This window comes from Callithrix jacchus, chromosome 6 (genome assembly GCF_049354715.1).
Source record: "Callithrix jacchus isolate 240 chromosome 6, calJac240_pri, whole genome shotgun sequence".
Classification (NCBI taxonomy): Eukaryota; Metazoa; Chordata; class Mammalia; order Primates; family Cebidae; genus Callithrix; species Callithrix jacchus.
In genome coordinates, this window is record NC_133507.1 from 117,294,315 (window position 1) to 117,314,594 (window position 20,280).

At 38.8% G+C, this 20,280-nt stretch overlaps 1 protein-coding gene across 4 annotated transcripts in view; it reads right to left on the reverse strand.

Annotated features, from left to right (window-relative positions):
- HECW2 (HECT, C2 and WW domain containing E3 ubiquitin protein ligase 2) overlaps positions 1-20,280 on the reverse strand; it is a 404,347-nt gene that overhangs the window by 160,953 nt on the left and 223,114 nt on the right. The window contains exon 1 of one of the 4 annotated variants that reach the window (XM_035305195.3): positions 8,523-8,909. The exons of the other annotated variants lie outside the window; for them this stretch is intronic. The gene's annotated coding sequence lies outside the window, so the exon portion shown is untranslated. Of the gene's footprint in view, positions 1-8,522; positions 8,910-20,280 lie in introns of those variants that run through there. 4 annotated transcript variants of the gene reach the window in all.

Below are 20,280 nucleotides of genomic sequence, written 5' to 3' on the forward strand. Positions count from 1 at the left end.
ACACGTTCCAATAGAACGTCTGTCTTCCTCTCTTGAATGTAAACTCCAGGAAGTCAAGGAATTTTGTTTACTCTGTTTACTGATGTATCCAAAGTGCCTAGAATAAAACCTGGCACATAGTAGGTGCTCAGATTTGGTTGAATAAAAGGTACTGATAGTGACAAGAGGCAGATAAATGCCTATGTAGATAGGGGTGAGTTGCTGGTGAAACACCACCTTCAAGCCAAAAACGGCCTGAAGGCTGAAAGACCAGGCTGCTGGTTCTGGATGAAAGCTGTGATCTGGAGGGAGAACCTCTGTTCCTGTTTGCCCACCCTTTCCTCATTAGCTCTTTCTGAATAATGCTTTATAACCAATTGAACATTGCTTTTTCCAATACCACCTATGGTCTGCCCCTCCCCCATCCTCCTGCCTATAAAAACCCTAGACTCAGCCACAGTGAGACAAAAGACCTACTCAGGGTGAGAGACCACCTTCCCATCCCCTCTGCATTGAGCACTGTTTTGTCACTCAGTTAAATTCTCTGACCTCATCACCCTCCAATTGTCAGCGGGACGTCATTCTTCTTGGACGTGGGGCAAGAACTTGGGACCCACCAAATGCAGGTATTCACAAGGCTATAATACTGTGGCCCTCTGCCCTCTACCAGTGGAGGGCAGCCACCCCGTGCAATGGGAAGTAATACCAGTGCCAAGCCCCAGCCCCAGAGCCATGGGCCGGAGTGGGGCAAGGAGCTGACTGGGCTAACATGCCACCATTGGTCATGCTACAGAGAATGGAACTAAAAGAATGAATTATCTTTAAGCTTAATCCTGGGGCTTCAGGACTGTGGGCACTGAGCCACAAGCCCTGCATGGAGCCTGCCACTGTGCCAGTGCTTGGAATGGCTGGCTGGAGCCCATACTCCCTTGCTTACACACCTGCTCCTGCTAGGGGCTAAGCACACAGTTGTAGCAGCCACAAGATCCATGCCGGAGTGCAAGCCAAACATGGCCCAGTGAGCTGACTAAATAGGGTGCCTCCTGCTGTGAGCCCAGCAAACAAGCCGAGAAAAATCCTCAGTATCCTGATATTTTCTTTTGACTATATGATATTAATTCTCACCATGGAACACATAAAGCCTTTTTAAAGAGATCTCCATCTTATTCAGTATAGAGAAAAACAAGGACAACATTGCAAATTCTTGGTAAGCATTATCAGGCAAATTCCGTAAGACCAGCTTAAACTCTAGATCTTTATAATAAGACTTATCAATTAACATTCACACTTAATTCATCCACACTGCTGAGGTGACATTCAACTTTGTTTATATCCTACAGTTGGTCACACCAAAGCACAAAAAAGATTAAGAGGCTTACTTAAGTTCGCATAACCAGTTTTGGGTAAGGCCTTTGAAACATCTTAAAGTTCCTTCTTGACACAGACTTTCAGACCATTTCTAAATTAAGATTTTTTCCCCCAGCTGAATGTTTTACTACATAGGATTTGTGAGAACTCAAATTCTTTGATAATACTTCACATGGAAAAATGACTAAAGGCTTACTTACATCAAACAAGAAACTTACAATTTCTGTGGCTATTGTAAAAACTTACAATAAATCTCATGTGAAAACAGAATAAGGCATTTGCAATAGTTGCATCCAATTTCATGATAAAAAACATTAGCAGGAAGGAGGTGTTCTTTGTAAAACTTGAGACTTAAAGATTTCCAGCTGGGCGTGGTGGCTCAAGCCTGTAATCCCAGCACTTTGGGAGGCTGAGGTGGGTGGATCACGAGGTCAAGAGATCGAGACCATCCTGGTCAATATGGTGAAACCCCGTCTCTACTAAAAATACAAAAAATTAGCTGGGCATGGTGGCAAGTGCCTGTAATCCCAGGTACTCAGGAGGCTGAGGCAGGAGAATTGCCTGAACCCAGGAGGCGGAGGTTAAAGTGAGCCGAAATTGCGCCATTGCACTCCAGCCTGGGTAACGAGTGAAACTCCGTCTCAAAAAAAAAAAAAATGATTTCCAAAGTCTCTTTCAAATACACATTGTTGTCAGTACATAATTTTCTGTACATAATTTTCATGCATACTTGCATGCCTACTTTCCTTTGACAATTATGCTTTATAATGAAAATGTAAACCCAAGCCCTTTTCAATGGGGAAGTATGGCCAGCATTTGGTAGCTCAGTAAACACCACAGCACAAGATCCAACAGTAGGCCCTTCAAGAATGTTCTATGACAATGACGATAAAATGTCTCAATCCTATCCCCAGTACCAAGGCTGGCAGTATTAGAACAAGACTGTCAAAGAACTTTCATTAGAAAGAGCAGAGTAAATGCTCTTTTTCCATTTGGATAATTTGGACAAGTGTAACAGGCCACTGAGAGTTGGAAAGAACAGTTTAAGACTCAAAGACAGAAGGAAAACAGTAATTATAGAAGGGACAGAGAAAATGAAATTCATAAAAGTTAATTCAACAAATATTTATTGAGCATCCACTATCTGCCAGGCAATATTCTAAGTGACAGGGATTTGTATAGAAATAAAAGAGTCAAAGTCCTTGTCCTGGTAGAGATTTTGGTCTGATGGAGAAAGTAGTCAGTAAGAACATACATAAGCAAAAATGTAATGTCAAGTAGTAGTAACTGGTTTAAAGAAAGATAGCTTGGGTATGGGGTGGAGACAGGTTGGTAGGAAAGTACAGTTTTACATAGGTTGATCAGGGAAGTATTTGAACAGGAAATTGAATGAAGCAGGGGAGTGAACCATAGGGAGATTTTGGGAAAAGGCATAAAAGAAAAATGCAAAGCCCTGAAACAGAAGCAAGCCTACCAAGTTCCAAGGAACATCAAAGTGATGCAGCCAGAGCAGCATGAATGAGGCATAGAGTGGGAGAAGACGCAATCAGAGAAATAGGCAAGGTACAGCCTCTAGACTGTAGTAGTAACAATAATACTTTCTAGAGCTTATACGTGCAAGTGCTGTTCTAGTGTTTCACTTGTATTCACTCATTTAAAACTCCAACAACTCTTTAGGGTAGGAACTATTATCTATAAAATTTTTAACAATGAGGAAAGTAAAACAGGGAGAGGTTAAGAAATTTGTCTAAGATGACAAAGCTGGTACAGCAGTCCCGTCTTATCTATAGTTTCACTTTCTGCAATTTCCGTTATCCAAGGTTAACCCCAGTCTGAAAATATTAGATGGAAAATTCCAGAAACAATTCATAAGTTTTAGGTTGTGCACATTCTGAGTAGTGTGATAAAATTTTGCATTGTCCCTTTCGTCCCACCTGGATGTAAATCATCTCTGTCCAGCAGATCCATGCTGTAGATGGCCCCTGCTTGTCAGTCACTTAGTAGCCATCTCAGTTATCAGATCAGCGTCACAGTATCTCATCATGCAGGCATTTTATCATCTCACAGCATCATGAGAAGAAGAAGTAGGGTGAATATAGTACAGTAAGATATTTTCAGAGAAAGAGATCACATTTACATATTTTGAGAGACCACATTCACATAACTTTTGTTATAATATATTGTTATAACTGTTCTGTTATTGTTAATTTCTTACTGTGCCTAATTCATAAAGTAAATGTTATCATAGGTATATAGGGAAAAGCAGTGTATGGTAGGGTTCAGCACTATCTGCAGGTTCAGGTATCCACTTGGGGTCTTGCAATGTATCCCCCATGGACAAGGGGGGACTACTATATGTACAGAGCGAACCCAGTCTTGCTCCAGTGACCATGCTCCTCAACACTACACCTTACACTCTGTCTAGACCACACTCTGAGGATAATGGAAAGTCACTGGAGGATTTAAAGCAGGGAAGTAACATGATCTGCATTAAAAAAATGATAATGATAATTCTGGCTGCTGTGTGCAGAACAGATTTTAGAAGGGCAAGAGAGGATGGCACATGATACTTCATGCCCACGCCAACCACCAAGCATGGTACCCATAACCTGGACCTAAATCTCCTCCATCTTCATCCTCCCTGTGCAGATACAGCTGCAGGCAATACAAATATCCACCCTTAGTGCACAAGGCTGTGATCAAATTTCATACTCTTCAGTTCAACAACCCTGGCGGGCAACTCATCCTCCTCTAAGCCCTCTCCAAGTCAAACCGTCTTGTAATTTCACTGTCTACTTCTACCGTGCTCTTTTCCTCCCTCTCTTTGTTCAAACAACTCCTGAAAGTCCAATTTTCCCCACACTCAACTTTAATCAGTCAAAATATAAAGATTCTTCATCATTTTGTAGTTCATTAAAACCCTTAATGCAACTTGTTTACTATAGCACTCGGGTTCAGTCTACACGAACCTTTATTTACCAACTGATGAAGTTTGGCTCTATGTATCCACCCAAATCCCATCTCAAACTATAATCTCATGTGTCAAGGGAGGGATCTGTAATCTCCACATGTCGAGGGAGGGAGATCACTGGATCATGGAGGTGGTTCCCCCATGCTGCTCTCGTGATAGTGAGTGGGTTCTCATGAGATCTGACTTTTTTTTTGGAGACGGAGTTTCGTTCTTGTTGCCCAGGCTGGAGTGCAATGGTACGATACAGGCTCACCATAATCTCCACATCCCAGGTTTAAGCAATTCTCCTACCTCAGCCTCCCAAGTAGCTGGGATTACAGGCACCTGCCACCATGCCCAGCTAATTTTTATATTTTTAGTAGAGATGGGGTTTCACCATGTTGGCCAGACTGGTCTTGAACTCCTGACCTCAGATGATCTGCCTGTCTTGGCCCTCCAAAGTGCTGGGATTATAGGCATGAGCCACCACACTTGGCCAATATGATGGTTTTATAAGACAGTTCTTCCTACTTTTGCTCATTTCTCTCTCCTGCCACCTTGTGAAGAGAGTGCCTGCTTCCCCTTCACCTTCTTCCATGATTATAAGTTTCCTGAGGCCTCCCCAGCCATGTGGAACTGTGAGTCAATTAAACCTCTTTCCTTTATAAATTATACAGTCTCAGGGAAGTTCTTTATAGCAGTGTGACATGGACTAATACACCAACAGAAGTATGTTTTCCTTTTCAATTATATATCATACATTACAGGTGCAATGAGAATAATACACTGCTTGATACTGATGCTGCCAGGCTGCCACTACTAGGTAGTAGCTGATTTGGCTATTTCTCCCATTTGCTGGATTTATGACCTTGGGAAAGTCTTAAAAACTGCATAGATTCCATTTTCTTAATCTATAAAATGATAATAATTACACTTCAGCTCAGAAAGCTATGAGGAGTACATGAGTATAGTATGTGAACCTGGCACATATCAGGAACTAAACATACAAGTTTCCAAACCCTATTTTCAGCCAGGCGCAGTGGCTCACACCTGTAATTCCAGCATTTTGGGAGGCTGAGCTGGGTGGATCACTTGAGGTCAGGAATTTGAGACCAGTCTGATCAATATGACAAAACCTGGTCTCTACCTAAAATACAAAAAATGAGCTTGGCATAATGGCGGGTGCCTATAATGCCAATGCCAGCTACTTGGGGAGCTGAGGCAGGAGAATCACCTGAATCTTCCTTGAACCCAGGAGATGGAGGTTGCAGTGAGCCAAGATTGCACTGCTGTGCTCCAGCCTGGGTGACAGAACAAGACTCCATCTAAACAAAACAAAACAAAATGAAACTCTATTTATTCCTTCTTTTAAAGGGAGCTATGTTTTTACTGGAATACTCAAAAGCACAATTCTCAAACCTCATTTCCTTAGCTTTTACTTTTAAATTTTATTTTATTCTAACTTCTCATAAATATACATAAATTAAAACAGAAACATGCTTATTTATATGATTCCTGAAGCTCTGCCTTCTTAATCCACAGATGCCAAAGGAATAGACATCAAGGGTGAAGTCCCTACTGTAAGGTGATTGTGAACTATGCCACTAAGAGCACAGCACGATATCTCACACATAGTATCTCAATACTGCCTGGTTCCTGAATGGAAGGTCATTCAAAGCTTAAAATTCTGTCAATGAGCTTTAAGCCTGCTTGATAAAAAACCAGACGGAGGCACCCTCATCTCCCTACACAATGAAACCACGACCTTGAATGTAGTGCTTACCTTGAGAATCGCTACCTGGGCACTATGTGCGTAAAGAGTTACCAGGAATGATAGTAGAAATTTGATTACACACCCTCCTTTCTTTCCTCTAATTATTTAAAACACACCATGCATACGCTAAGCTTGCTCTCAAAGATAACCTCTCTTAATAGTAAATGAAATTTAAAAGCAAACTCTAGAACCTGTAGGATATTACTTTTACATTGCGCCTAAGGCAGAAAATTCAGAGAAATAGACAGTCATTATGAAATATAATGTTTGGTTAGGAGTAAATTATTCCTTTTATTTTAATGAGTTCACATAATATGGATGAGGAACTATAAGGGCTAATTTTAAAGAAGGAGGTTACTCTTATTGACCTAAACCAAAAGCTTGTTGGAGCTCATCTAATCTCAGCCTGCAAATATTAGTTAGAAGCATGTGGGAATGGCTGGGTAGGTGGCTCATGCCTATAAAACCAGCACTTTGGGAGGCCAAGGTAGGAGGATTGCTTGACTCTATGAGTTAGAGATTAGCCCAGGCAACACAGCAAGACCCTGTCTCTACAAATAATTTTTAAAAATTAGTTGGACATGGTGTCACAAACCTGCAGTTCTAGCTACTCAGGATGCTGAGGCAGGAGGATTGCTTGAGTCCAGGAATTCCATACTGCAGTGAGCTATGGTCATGACACTGCACTCCAGCCTGGGCAACAAAGTGAAACCCTGTCTCTAAAAAAAATATAAAATAAACAAAAAAGCAGTATGGTGATTCCCCAAAGAGCTAAAAACAGAACTACCATTCAATCCAGCAAAACCATTACTGGGTATATACCCAAAACAATATAAATCATTCTACCATAAAGGCACATGCATGTCTATGTTCACTGCAACACTGTTCACAATAGCAAAGGCATGGAATCAACCTAAATGCCCATCAGTGGCAAATGGGATAAAGAGAATGTGGTACATATACACCACGGGATACTATGCAGCCATAAAAAAGAATAAGAGCATGTATTTTGCGAGAGCATGGATAGAGCTGGAGGCCATTATTCTTAGAAAACAAACAAAGGAACAGAAAATCAAATACTGCATTTTCTCACCAGCTAAAAGATGAGAACTGATGAACACAATAGGGAAACAACAGACACTGGGGCCTACTTGAGGGTGGAGGATGGGAGGAGAGAGAGGATCAGAAAAAATAAGTTATTGGATAGTAAGCTTAGTACCTGAGTGATAAAATAATCTGGGCAACAAACCCCTGTGACACAAGTTTAACTATATACAAACCTGCATATGTACCCCCGAACCTAAAATAAAAGTAAAAAAAACAAAAAACAAAAAAGAAGCATGTGGGACCAGTATTTCTGAAACATTCACTGCTCCTGATCCTAAAGAATAATGCAACAAAGTGACTGCTCTGTGTGGGTCCCTCTCTACAACTGCTGTATCAGAAGATCAATGACCTTTCCAGAGATGACTGCTCATGTAAACCTTTACTAAAGCATCAACATACTTTTCACTAAACTGAGCTCAATGAGGCACTACAGGCATTCTAGTGGGTAATTCTTTGTGAGAGTCTATCCAATACATTGCAGAAAAATTAGCATCCTTGGCTCTCGGGCACTAAATGCCAGGTGCACCCTACACGGCAATAAAAATTAAGATCACCACCCCTCTTGAGAATCACTGATTGACATTTAATAGCCAAAAAGTAAAAAAAATTCACTGTATACAACTAACTTCTAAGGGATTAGAACAGAACTAAAATTTTGCCCTGGAGTTTTTCCACTTTTTAAATAATTAATTAAAGTAGATTTTCTGCTTGTAAATTTTAGAGGTCTATAGAAAACTGGGTCAGTTTGCCATAATTGCCACAAGATTAATATATAAAAACCGTGGTCTTATTCTTAAAGTTTTGTTTTAAGACTGCCAGTAAATCACCAGTCTCCAGAATATGGATGTCAATGAATACTTGTCCATATGAACTTTACCTTAAAAGCAAATCTGTTTTCCCATCTCATTGCCTGAAAGAAGAACTATAAAATTAGTCAAAAACCATGATTATTCCAGGGACAGAAAACCTAGCATGAAATCTATTTAGACTCAACCTAAGGCAGCTTTCAAAAGCATTTTCTTGTAGGTAGAACCTGTACTTAACATCAGAGTAACATCAAAATCCATTTAAAACAACCAGGACCCTAAAAATTCATGAGGTGATTATCTAGCTATATGTAAAAGTTCTGCATGCTTTAATCTCAGCACTGATCTCTTACATCTAGTTGTCAAGTGATAAATGTGCTGCATAGTTTGTCAATAATTGTCCCTAAGCAAGCTGGGAGGGGACCATATTTAAGAGCTTTTCAAGGTGAAAGGCAGAAAAAACTTTAAATCCCAAACAGTTGGACAAGGAAATCAGGTGACAGTGGAATTCGTTCCACAGCACTTTCCAATACCTTACCTCATATGATCCCAAAGAGTTTCTTTCTGCTAGGGTAAAATCCATCATTCAAATGAGACTTAGGAAGCAGCAAGAAGAAACATGGCATTCTCCTGAAAATCATACACCTGGCCAACCCACTTGGTAGTTTCATTCATAGGAACAGCCAGAGCTGAACCGAAGTCAAGGCGGGTCTGGAGTTCTAAGGTGGCTTTGAAAGCTCTGCAGGTTCACTTCACTGATGCTCCTGCTTCTCTTCCTCTTCCCCCAAAGTTCTAGAAATAAAATACTAGATAGGATTCCGGCAGGCCTCTAGCAAGAGGCTCCTGTCCAGTACGAAGGACAATAAAAGCCACTCCTGCCTTTCATCAAGACTTATCACTGTCCAGGCATCCTAAGTGAAAAAACAATGTATCACGTCCCTTCAGCTGAGGCAGTCCTGGCCACACCCCTGCAAAGGGTACAGGATGCAATCGCCCCATCCTCCCCTCAGCTTCCTTCCTTTGCTTTTCCATGGGAGAATTCCAAAGAATGAGTTATGTGTACACACACACACACACACACACACACACACACACACACACACAGTGGGCTGATGCCAAACAAGCTGACTGCAATCACAGAGAGGGGAGCTTGCTGTTTGATTTACTCAGTGGTCACTACCTGAGAACTCCAACTTACCATTACCATGAATCAGACATAGCATTCAATTAGATTACTGAAATGGGCTTACAGTATTTTAACAAATCCAGAGCGAAATATGTGGACTTGTGATTTCAAACTATGAAAAAGGTTTCAATCATAATATAGTTTTAACGAAAATCCAAACACGCAGTTATCAATTCAGAAGTTATTTTCAAACCTGACTTTTAATGCAAAAATAATACAATCATCAATCTAGCTAATGCTCCTGTCCTATACTACTGGAAAGAGTTGGGGTAGGGAAATCCCCAGTTCAGATCCATTATTCTTTAATAGAGAAAGGGGCTTTCTGAAGCTGTTAGCCCACCTGTGTCAGCGGTTGCTATTACCAAGTGCTGGTTTAATGTAAACGAAGGCTATAAAACCATCTATCTCCAGCAAACATCAGGAAAACTAGATGAAAAGGTCTCATATGTCAGGTACCTTTGCTGTGAAATGATGCAAACTAGATTTAAGCTTCACACTACATTTGATGGCTGCAATTACCTCTCTATTGTTCCCTTAACCCAGACACAGTTTGCCCTGAAGCTTTGAATGGCCACAGAACTTTGGGCTGATTCTGGAATTGGTAGAGTGAACACAGCAAGCCAGGCATTCCAGGATCACCATCACCCTGTCCAAGCCTCTTCTGAACATGAAAACCCAACCCAGTTTTAGAACAAATCACTTGACTTTCCAGTGTCCTAGCAAACAACAATAATAGCAAGCATGTTCAGAATGCCTACTATCTGCCAGGGACACATAGGAGATGCTTTAAAAATAGTATCAAATGAGTGCCACTGTGCTCTAAGAATAAGGTCAGTAGTGTCATTAGGCCCATGTTACAGATGAGAAAACTGAGGCTCATGGAAAAGAAGTGGTAACGGCCAAGATTTGAAGTCTCACCTGAAAGACACTTAAACCCAAACTCTTTTAAGATGTTCTGCTTTACTCAAATAATACTCTTGAAAATGCCAGCAACCTCACTAATTTAGTGGTGTCAGTCACCACTGGGAGATTAAGAAAAATAAATCTATCACAGCCACCATGGCTCAGGCCTATAATCCAAGCACTGGGGGAGGCCAAAGTAGGAGAGTCGCATGAGGCCAGGAGTTCAAGATCATGGTGAGCACCATCTCTACAAAAAAAAATTTTAACTTAGCTTGGCACGGTGGCATGCATCTGTAGTCCCAGCTACTTGGGAAGCTGAGGTGGGAGGAGCACTTGAGCCCAGGAGTTCAAGGCTACAGTGAGCTACGATCCTGCCAATGCAAATCAGCCTAGGTAACAGAGTAAGACCCTGTCTCTAAAAAGAAAAAGAAAAAACGAGGAAAAGAAAGAATAAGAAATCAAGAAAGAATAAATTTATTTCCTCTTTTGGATATCAAAGTTGGCTACAGCCTATGAACAACAAATAGACTTATTAACAATGTAAGCCTCTCTGTTTTTATCCCCAGGCGGGGATAGAGTATAATTTTGAGCTCTTGACTACTTTCTAGTTATGGACCAACAGACTCTGTTGGCTAGAAGAGAGACTCTCCTACTCTGCTTCCAGTGCAGCTCTTATTATCGCTCACTCCCTGGTCTCTGAATCCCACCTGACACCTACCACTCTGGTCCTCCAAGCCGTGATTCTTTGCCTTCCAAATACTGTAACATTTGGTACGTACACCACTTTACCTGCAGTCTAGATTCTGGACCACCCATATATTACCAACATCTACATGTCACAATCTATTTTCCTATATGGAGGAAACCTACTTTCCCCCAGCATAAGCCACTATCATAATGAAATTAGATTTCTCAGCTGACCGAGATAGAAACTTAAAAGTGTAGGGCAGGAGTGGTTGATGAATGCTGGGCCTTCAATTTCAAGCCATCATAACATGTACTCTTTGACTGGGATGGTAATTTTTCAAGCACAAGTGATTCAGCCAGTACTACTTTAATCACAGTAAATGATTATATTGAGAGGTACAGCCAGAGTATCATAAATTCACATATGCTTTCCTTTCTCTAAACCACAACCCTTTGTGGGAAAAGTCCAACAAAACCAACAGTAACAAATAAAATGGGGAAGCACATTCATAACAACTTTGCATCAACAAAACATACTTATATTTTTACTAACTATGATATCCTATGGTGCTAGGCACTGGGAGGTAGCTGTGAACAAAATAAACATAGCCCCTGCCCTCAGACAGCTTGTAATTTAGAGAGAAAAATATTAAATAAATATAAAATGAATTCCTTAATTACAATTATGACACAGGTTATAAAGGAAAAAGAAAAGGTCCTCAGAGTAAGCATGCGCCACCAACATGATGTGGTCAGGAGAGTAAGAGAAAGCTCCCTCAAGGCTTTGGTGTATGAACCAGAAGAGCTGCGCAGAGGCCTATGGTGGGAAGGAGCATGGCCTTGTCAAAAACTGAGGGAAGATCAGACCAGTGTGAGCACAGGGTCAAGCACACAGAGGGAAGGAGAGATTAAGCTGGTGAAGAGGAATGGCATCTAGAAATTTCAAGCATTGATGTACAGGGAGAGAAAGGGAAGCTGAAGAATAAAGGAATAGAAATTAAGACTCTTCCCCATTTCTGTCAGATTACTGCAAGCCCAACTGATCATTACACTTTCTGACATTCAAAGTATTGATCTAGCAGGGATGCCCATGGGTAGAAATGTGACTTATGGATGCTGAATGGATTAATCATACACAATTAAAGACATCACTTAACTAAAGTAGCTTATTCCCCAAAGCTCACAGAATATTTATTGAGTGAAGCAGAGAAGAGCAAAGACATACTCCTTAGATTACAACACAGACTGGCAATGGAAAAATTCAGCAGTGCCTCCTCCATCTATCTTTACGCTGGTACCAAAAACACAAACTAGAATCAAGGTTAGCACATCAGGAAGGAACAACCCTTTTCCTGAAAATCCCATTATGAATTTCCTCTGTGTTTTGCATTTTGCATGCCTCTGAGGCTGACATCACTCATATACATTATTGAAGCCTCACAGCATGTGTCTATCTGCTGCACTTTTTATTGGAGACTTTTTCTTCCAACCCTGTGTTCCCAAAGCAGCCAGAGAAATGCTTGTCCCATTGTCACTCCGTTTTCAGATTCCCAAAATCTTTCAATGGGAATACATATCAGTCTGTGAATATATCAGAAAGCTTTTTGAAAATATATATGAAACTGAGATAGCTGCTAAAATATCAAGGGTAGGACCTTAAATCTAAACCCAAGTTGATACACGTGTACAAAATACGTGTTTTTGTAAATTTAGCTTAGAAAGTAGGCTGTTACATTCACTAAAAAACAATCATGACTATTATTTGTTATCTTGTAATAACTGAATACATGCTAGGCCCTATAAGTGTGCATATACACTCATTTAATCCTCAGAGTAACCAGAGTGACATCATAAATTTAAAAAACTGGGGGATAGATTGAATAACTTGTTCACAAAAGATCACACAGCTAGAAACTAGCTGGATTTCAAATCTTGGGTCTGTATGACATCAAAGCTTACCAATACTTTTGCCACTCTTCTACAGTTTCCCCCAACAATAACTACCTACCAGTCACTGAATGCCAAGAACTATGCATAGTAATTAGGAATCATCCACTGAAAGAATTCTCACAGTAATTCTAAGAAGCATTCTTAGCCCCAAGATGAGGAAACTGAGCTCAGAGAATTTCAGTAACTCGATCAAGGGAACAGCACAGCAAGGCTGAAATGTGTGGAGAGAGATTTCCCAGAACCCTGCACAATTTCAGGAGAGCAGCATTTGTGTGGTACTCTGAGTTCAGTAAAAGTAATTAAGGACTTGTTACGTTCTTAGGGTTTTTCAGTTTTATCTGGGAAATTATCAATATGCTTTGGAAGAGAAGAAAATCCCCAAAGGACTGATTTCCTCATCTTAGGTGGACAAGGAAATCCCTGTGGGAATGTCCATTTAAGTAAAAAAATCAGCATTGTGATCCATCACTTTAATACACACAAAAAAATTATCCTCAACTAACAGATCAATACCCACAAGCAGATGTAATGTGCCAAAAACTCTGAAAGATATACACAAATAAGAATAAATGTAGTTCTTTTCCCTTTACTTTCTTCCACTACAGAATTAAAAACCCAGCTATAGCGGTGTCTGCTTTATTTGACTGGTATATGTCTTGAAGCTCTTAGGATGTAACATTTTTCCTTATGGGAGAATTCCATATCAATATCTAAGAGTATTATATTTTTCCTGAACAGTGAACTTTGTGTCAACGTTGCATTAACTCCATATTAATAGAAACACTAATGTTTCCAAGCGAAATATTAAGGGGTTTGAATACAACAATCCTTCTCTAATTCAATTTATAACTGTTTAACTGGACAGTTAGTTGGTTCTTCAGCTCTGCTATTTTTTATTCCAAATTAAATTATATTATTGTAAACCAGGGGGAATTTAAAAATAGGTTTTAAGCATGCAAAAATCTTCAATTAAGATTAAACTAGTAGAGAAGAATGTAAAATTATTTTATCTGTATATGTGTGTTGTTTCTGTCTGTAAAATGGGAACATTACCCTTTTTTAATAATGCTTTTGGATATAGCAATGAACACAAAAATATGCCCTGGAGATGCTCTCCTGAAAAAGCACAGTTAGAAACTCCAATATATTCACATTAGTGAACATTTTCAAAGTTGGCATTTATACTTTACCATTGTAGTGTATGATTCAGAATTAAACATATCACACAGATTTCCACATGCTGAAAGAGTAGTTCTTAAATTTCATTGTGTCTTAGAATATCTGGGACTCATGTTTAAAATTCAGACCCCATAGAGCAAACCACAGAAATTGTGATTTGGTAGTTATAGGATGGGTCTTAGGAGTCTGCATTTTTTAATTTTTAATTTTTGTGGGTACATAATAAGTGTGTATATTTACAGGGTACATGAGATACTTTGATACAGGCATACAATGCATAATAATCACATCAGGGTAAATAGAGTATTCGACACCTCAAGCATTTATCCTTTCTTTGTGTTAAAAATAATTATACTCTCGCCGGGCATGGTGGCTCACGCCTGTAATCCCAGCACTTTGGGAGGCTGCGGTGGGCCTGATGAGGTCAAGAGATAGAGACCATCCTGGCCAACATGGTGAAACCCTGTCTCTACTAAAAAATACAAAAATTAGCTGGGCGTGGTGGTGCGCACCTGTAGTCCCAGCTACTCAGGAGGCTGAGGCAGGAGAATTGCTTGAACCCGGGAGGCGGAGGTTGCAGTGAGCAGAGATCGTGCCACTGCACTCCAGCCTGGGGCCTGGCTACAGAGCAAGACTCTGTCTAAAAAACAATAACAATAGTTATACTCTCAGGCCGAGGTGGGTGGATCACGAGGTCAGGAGATCAAGACCATCCTGGTCAACAAGGTGAAACCCTGTCTCTACCAAAATACAAAAATTAGCTGGGCGTGGTGGTGCGCACCTGTAGTCCCAGCTACTCGAGAGGCTGAGGCAGGAGAATTGCTTGAACCCAGGAGGCGGAGGTTGTGGTGAGCTGAGATCGTGCCATTGCACTCCAGCCTGGGTAACAAGAGGGAAATTCTGTCTCAAAAAAAAAGTAATAATAATAATAATTATACTCTGTTACTTTTAAATGTACAATTAATTATTATTGACTGTTGTCACCCTGTTATGCTATCAAATGCTAGATCTTATTCATTCTATTTAACTATATTTTTGTACACATAAATCATCTGTACTTCCCCTGCAACCTACTACCCTTCCCAGCCTCTGGTAACTATCATTCTATTCTCTCTCTTCATGAGTTCAATTGTTTTCATTTTTAGCTCCCACAAATAAGTGACAATGTGAATTGTGTCTTTCTGCCCCTGGTTTATTTCCTTAACATAATGACCTCCAGTTTCATCCATATTGCTGCAAATGACAGGATCTCATTCTTTTTCATGGCTGAACAGTACTCCATTGTGTATATATATAATATATATGTGATGTATATATATATCACATTTTCTTTTTCCATCCATCTGTTAATATACACTTAGATTGCTTCCAAATCTTGGCTATTATGAACAGTGCTGTAGCAAACAGTGCAGTCATCTCTCTGATATAGTGATTTCCTTTCTTTTGTATATATACCTGGCAGTATAATTGCTGGATCATATGTTAGTTCAATGTTTAGTTTTTGGAACCTCCAAACTGTTCTCTATAGTGGTTGTACTAATTTATATTCCCACTAAGATGTACAAGGGTTACCTTTTCTTCACGTCCTCAACAGCATTTGTTGTTTCCTGTCTTTTGCATACAAACCATTTTAACTGGGGTGAGATATCTCATTGTAGTTTTGATGTTCATTTCTCTGCTGCTTGATATATTGGAAGTCAATTGTATGCCGTTCCATTTCTCTTTGTGCTTTTAGCATCCTTTCTTTATCCTTGACCTTTGAAAGTTCCATTATTAAATGTCTTGAAGTAGTCTTGTTTTAGTTAAATCTATTTGGTGTTCTATAACCTTCTTGTATTTGAATATTGATATCTTTCTCTAGGTTTGGGAAGTTTTCTGTTATTATCCCTTTGAATAAACTTTCTACCACTATCTCTTTCTATCTCCTGATTAAGGCCAATAACTTAGATTTGTCCTTCTGAGGCTATTTTCTAGATCTTGTAGGCATGCTTCATTCTTTTCTATTCTTTTTTGTCTCCTCTTACTATATATTTTCAAATAGCCTGTCTTCAAGCTAATTCTTTCTTCTGCTTGATCAATTCTGCTGCTAAGAGTCTCTGGGGCATTATTCAGTTGTCAGTGCATTGTCAACTCCAGAGTTTCTGCATGACTCTTTTTAGTTATTTCAAGCTCTTTGTTTAATTCACCTGATAGGATTCAAAATTCCTTCTCTGTGTTCTCTTTAATTTCTTTTAGTTTCCTCAAAACAGTCACTTTGAATTTTCTGTCTGATTGATCACATATCTCTGCCTCTCCAGGATTGGTAACTGATGTCTTATTTAGTTCCTTTGGTAAGATCATGTTTTCCTGGGTGGTCTTGAAGCTTGTGAATGTTCTTCAGTGTCTGGGCACTAAAGAATTAGGTATCTATTGCAGTCTTTACAGTCTGGGCTTGTTTGTGCCTGTCTTTCTTTGAAGGTATTCCAGATATTTAAGGGACTTGGGTGTTGTGATGTAAGTTTTTGGTCACTGCAGTATCTTCATTAGGTGGCACCCCAAGCCTAGTAACAGTGTGACTCTTGCAGACTTGTATAGATATCAACTTGTTGGTCTTGGATAAGATCTAGGAGAATTCTGTGGATTACCTGGTAGAAACTCTTGCTCTCTTCCCTTACTTTCTCCTAAACAAACAGTCTCTCCCTCTCTCTCTGTCTCTCTCTCAGGTAATTCTGATACAGGCACTCTCTGAAACACATTTCTAAGAGACAATGGTCTACAGTGTAAAATCCAATAGACCATATATTAATGTACATGTATAGGTACATGTTATTTTTGATTTTGCATATTTATTTTATTAGAAAACTCAAAAAGAGACATACATCTGTACCTGTACTGTTCCTTCTACCATAATAACTCACAATAACTATGTTCAATCTACTTTTAAATCAAGAATAAAACAGCATAGTAAAAGCGCAAGCAAGTACAGGAATAAAGACAGAAAGGGGCACTAACATGAGAAAAAAGTTTAGACTCAAGGTTGAGAACAGTGCTCTAAAAATACAGGCCATGGGCAAGTGCTGGTTCATGAATTGGTTGATAATAAACTGAGGTAAGTCTAGAAACTGACTGTAAGCTCTTAGAAACTTTACAGAAATTTGTTAGAGTAATTGTACATCTATTCAATCAAATTTGGGCTCATATTTTGTAGATCTTATATTTTATTCCCTTTCTTTTTCTACTAGCTTATTTTTACTCTATTTTACAAAAGATCAATGTCCCTGATGGGTCCACAGGTAGTCTGCGAAGCATTGGTGAACTCTACAGAAAAGAACTGGCCTTTTTGGTTAGTCCAGTGAGCCTCTCCTAACCCAGGATTTTAATACAAAAGTGAATATCTTCAACTTCTCATAATTACTCACTGTGAATCTGTCATCAATGAGCAATCTCTGTTTTCTATGAGTCTACCAACGTTTTTAGCAAGTGTCACCTTTTAGAATAACATTTTAGTAACATTTCTTAAAAGTTTACTTTCAACAGTATAAAGTAGTACTTTTTCACTTTTATAAATATATTTCTTTTAATTTTCAAAGAGACCTCTGACTCTTAACATTTGAGGATTTAGTGCCGAATGCCATCATTGTATTAATATCTGTACCCTATCTATGTATTTTTGCTAACATGAAACTATGATTTCAGGCTATTCTCAAAAAGTAGGTTCTTTAACTGCTTTATTCATCTTAATGCCAGGTCCCTATCAACTATCTAATGATTTTCTTGATATGTGGCAATGGCAGCAGTAATTAGAAGCACAAAGTATCAGTAAATTATTCTAGTCATAAATACATGGGACACGGATCTCATTTTGCAGTTTTCCTGCCTCCTAGTAAACTTTGAATAATAATTATCTCCTTTATTGAAGACCTGCATTCCAAACAGTATTAAAGCTACATATTAGGTATATTCTTTACAGTTTCTGCTTCCTGGTTGATATATCCTTTGGTGGTCTCCTACAGTTTCTACTTTTGGTATATAAGTGTTGCCAAGAATAACATTTTCCCTTTCCAAGTTAAACTTGGTGTTTATAAAAGGTGTAGGATGGAGAACCTGGAAGTATGAATCTGGGCATACAATGGGTAAAGTCACAATAATAGCAACCACTTTCCCAGTTGCCAAGATCTCTAGCCAGGAAGAATAAAAATAAGGATTTTTTTCCTCCCTACATAATAGTGTCCCCCTTTTAGAAGAGTTAGGAAGTCAACCATTAAGTGTCCAAATGTGCTTTCTGATGCTTATAAGTTGCACACTAAATCTGTTCATTATATTTGCTTAACATTTTTTAGAAACTCAATTTAATATATTATCTCATGTAATCAGTTAACTATATAATATATGACTAAGAACTCTTTGACAACTTGACAACTTGTAGGCTGTCCAGGACAGCTTAGGTTCTGTGGTCAAAGATGGAAACCTATTAGCTGTGTGAGGTTGGCCAAGTGATTTAACTTCATAAACTTTAGTTTCCACATTTGTAAAACGGGGATAACAAGGCACAGCCAGTACAGTTTTGAGAGGACTGTGAAGCTACATAAAGTCAGAAGCACAGGGCCTGGTTCCATGCTTGCTGCAGTAAAAGCTCAGATATGAGTGTTCTTGTTATTCTTAACAAAGGAGTCTCTAAATCATTGACATAAAATCTAGAGAAGTTCTTAGAATTTTCTCACTCTGACAAATACACTAATAGATAAAGGACAGTCCAGCAGGAAGGCAGCTGGCTAGATGAACTGACCGCTGGAGTCTCCTTGATCTATGTTATCTGACATGCCCAAACCATGCTGAAATTCAGTACTTTAATTATAATTCAAGTAACATCTTTGGAGAAAGAGAATTGCCTGTTTTCAATTAACCAAAGGAATTATAATTATGTTAATTTCTTTTAGTGTATCATATATATTTGCTTCAGCAATCACTTTGGGAAAGGTTAAGTGGAGCAAATAGAACTAAAATCACAGGACATCTTTTTAAAAGTAGATGGCGTTCATCCAAAATGCCCTTCCTGGAACAAACTGTAACAACTTGATTCACTCCCGCCCTTCCCTACCAAGCTATATTTAAAGGTCCGTAAGCATTTCCATCATAAACTGCTGTCATCAGGATTTGTAATTTTACCTTCTAACCTATTTCAGAGTTTATATATAAACATCTCAAACTTTTAAAAAAGCTATTGTTTTTAAAAGTTAACAACTTCCTTCAGTAAAGGATAAGAGTACAGGAGGAAACAAACAAAAAAGTAATTATTACACATTAAAAAAACTACCTGCCATGGTTTGATAAGCAAAATAAGGTGAATGCTCAAGAAATATGTGCCACCAAAGATTATATAAATTCAATGGTGTATAATATGTGATGATTCATAATAACTAGAAGCAAAATAAGTGTCTGAAAATTAATGAAAAGGTAAATTACAGTACAGTCATATTATACGGTATTATATAGCCATCGCATGATATTCTCAATACTTTTTAATAACATGGAAAATGTTCATGAGATAATAAGTGGAAAAACATACCACAAAATTATATGTACAATATGAACTTAACTGAATTATAAAATAAATATATATCTGATATATATTTAAAGTTGTAAAAGAGATATGCCAAAATGTTTACAGTAGTTGTAGCTTGACAGGAAAACCTAAGTTCCTTATATTTGTCCATAATTTCCAAGTGGTCTACAAGGAACTTGCATTACTTTAATAATCAGAAAAGAAAGGCTTCAATGTGGCTTGGTGTCACAAATACAAGAAACAGTAATACAGGAAAAAATGAAGGTTGGCATCTCTCTCCAACCTTTCTACATCTTCTGAATTACCCTTGCAAATCTCTTTAATCATCAACTACTTTGACATTTGAAGATCTTATTTGTACTGTGGATTTATAAAATACTCATTCAAAACAAGTTTTCATTCATCAAGCAGTTTCCCCCAAAACGTGACCATGTAGCTATCCACAAAGTATTATCAACAATTCATGTCTCAAGATTCTAAATAATAAAAGTATCATCCATCATATGGGCACCTCTAGGGGTCAAAGCGTAGATATGGGATACGTCCAATAAGGGAAGAGGAAAGAAAGAAAAGAAAAAGAGAGAGAGAGAGAAAGAAAAGAAAGAAAGAGAGAGAAGGAAGGAAGGAAGGAAGGAAGGAAGGAAAGAGGGAAAGAGGGAAGGAGGGAAGGAAGGAAGGAGGGAAGGAAATGGAAGCAAAGATAGCACATGAAAACTAGTTTCAGCTGGGCATAGTGTCTCATGGCTGTAATCCCAGCACTTTGAGAGGCCAAGGTAGGCATATCAGTAGGTCAGGAGTTCAAGATCAGCCTGGTCAACATGGTGAAACTCTGCCTCTACCAAAAATTAC